The 2,587-nt window shown below is 40.6% G+C and overlaps 1 pseudogene; it reads left to right on the forward strand.

Annotated features, from left to right (window-relative positions):
- The first annotated feature begins 321 nt into the window (after positions 1-321).
- Positions 322-715, forward strand: LOC125098527 (small nuclear ribonucleoprotein E-like; annotated as a pseudogene).
- Positions 716-2,587: the final 1,872 nt, after the last annotated feature.

Here is a 2,587-nt window from a genome sequence, read left to right on the forward strand (position 1 = left end):
ACCCTGCCTCCTGGCATTCATGCCTTTGTATGATCCAGCTTTTCAGTAACTTGCTTCTAAATCAATAGAATACCCCAGGATTGAGGGGTTGCCACTTTGTAATTAAATTATGTAAACTTATGTGATGTCCATCTTTCTAGCATCAATACGAAGTATACATTTCCGATGAAAACAACAACAGCAGTGCTTAACAGCAGTTTCAGCAGCTCAATCCAGATGACTACAGTTCTCTTCCACATTTCACTCCTTTTTTCAAATATGGTCAATTGAATATGTGGCTCTCACTGCTCCAAAGAACCTGATAAAAGGTTAGCTTCCACCATGGCATACACTGGCCAGGGCCAAAAAGTACAGAACGTGATGGTACAGCTCATCAACCTCATCTTCAGATACTTACAAAATAAATCTCAGATTCAGGTATGGTTTTATGAGCAAGTGAACATGCAGATAAGAGGGCTGTATCATTGGTTTTGGTGAGTACATGAACTTTGTATTAGATGATGCAGAAGAGGTTCATTCTAAAACAATGTCAAGAAAACAACTGGGTCGGATTATGCCAGAAGGAGATAATATTATCCGGCTCCAAATTTTCTCCAACTAGAAATGATCAATGAAGTGAGAAGTTCTTGAGAAGGCCATGTAGTTTGTTTGTTTTTAGATGTCCTTTGTTGGAAGTGTAGTTCTAAAACATTTGTTCATATTGTTTGATTACCTTTATGTTATTACCAGAGGACAATAAATGCTGCGGGATTGTTTCCATTAAAAAAAACAACAACAACAAAACAAAAAACTTGATAAGATAATCATGTGAACAATGGTAGCCAAAAAAACCTTAAAAGTTTGCGCCCCCAACCCTTCCAACCCATGCCATTGTACCCTCAATGGAGTGTAAGATCTTTAGTTTTTTCTAGGGTCAGAGAGTTTCTTCTAGGTCCAGTTCCTTTTTGGTCCCACCCTTAATCTGTCTTTTCCTTACAGGCTGTAAATCTGGACATAAGAATGTAAGGTAAGAAAGCTCCCTGATATAGATTAACAGGGGTTTCCCAAAAAGAGATGGATGGAGTGAGCACTGGAGAAATTTGGTTTATAATCAACTGGGGACGGTGGGATCCAAGAGGCCGCTGTCCACCCAGGTAAAACAGAAAGTGCCTCTTTAGAACTAGATTCCTCTATGGTGATCAATCTCCAGCTACCAAGGACATCTCTGGTAGTGCTCACTCCATCCATCTCTTCTTTGGGAAACCCCTGCTAATCTATATCAAAATGGCCTTGTTGCTGGGTTCCTTTGAAGGGGTATCATTTTTATTCCCATTCTTCATTTTGTTTCCGACTGCGGAGACATCGCTTATTTTGGGGAGACAGGAAGGTATCTACTCTGGACAATCATCACAGTCTCCTGCACAGGGCCTCAAGGTACCAACAACAAAATTCATAGAGTTCCCCACTTTGAAGGTCAGATTTTAAGAACTCATAAGTCATTCTCTGGGTATGGCACTCATTTTTGGGCTTGCCATTTTTTCCATTGTTCTAAGCAGTTTGAAGAAGCTACACCCTCATGCTTTGGATAGCTTATTCCATGGTATTTCCTGAAAATTTTTATCATGCTAGAAAAATTCTCCATGGGTTTGCCATGTTGCCACCATTGAAACAGAAATCCAAAGACTTTCTATAGAGCATGATTCCATCCCAAGTGAATAGCTTGCATAATGGCTCGAGGCATTGGGTTACATGTGAGACAGCCTAGGTGCTGCCAGTCACCCTCTAACAACAGAACATTTGCTATTTTCTCATCAACCTGACACACCTGCCAAGTCTCTAAGAGTGTCTGCTGCAAATGTCTCCTTTAGATTCTGCTCAAAAATTCAATAATTTCTTCTCCAGTTCTTCTCTATCTATGGATACTTTTTCATATATAGCTGAAAGAAAACCACTGATACTTTTTAACGCTGCATGGCAATCCCTTAGCCAAACTGTGTTAAAAGTATGACTCTGTTATTTACCAGCTGTGTGATATTGGGAAAAGATCTCCTCTAGTTTGAATTTCCTCACCTTGGTAATAGGGATATTGATGCCATCCTTGCAAAGTTGCTGTGCGGCTATAGAGCACAAAGCTCTGGCCATAGGTCCATCAGATATTTGCTATTTTCCATTCTATCAACTTTCTGCCAAGCTTTCTGTCATGGGTAACACAGATCATCTTTTCTCCAGCCTTCAATGACAATTTCCACTCCATCCTTCCAGGCCTCACTTATAGTCTCCTTGAGTCCCTTCCAGCTTCTACCCACCCCAAAGCCAAAGCCAAACCCATATGTTACAAATTTTGTGATAGATCTCTCATGAGGTTATAATCAGAAGGGGATGAGACTGAATCTTTTGAAGCTTCCGTCAGACATTGGCATGGACCCATCTTTCTCTTCATGTAGTGTCATGTGGTCTCTCCAATAGGGCAGCCAGATTTTTTATGTGGCCAATCAGGGCTCCCAAAAATGTAAAACCAGAATATTCTAGACCTTGTTAAGGCTTACACCCACTTAAGTAAGTGTCACTTAACACTGTCTTTTGTTGGTTAAAGAGTCACAGGGCAGGG

The sequence above is a fragment of the Lutra lutra genome, chromosome 4 (genome assembly GCF_902655055.1).
Source record: "Lutra lutra chromosome 4, mLutLut1.2, whole genome shotgun sequence".
Lineage (NCBI taxonomy): Eukaryota > Metazoa > Chordata > Mammalia > Carnivora > Mustelidae > Lutra > Lutra lutra.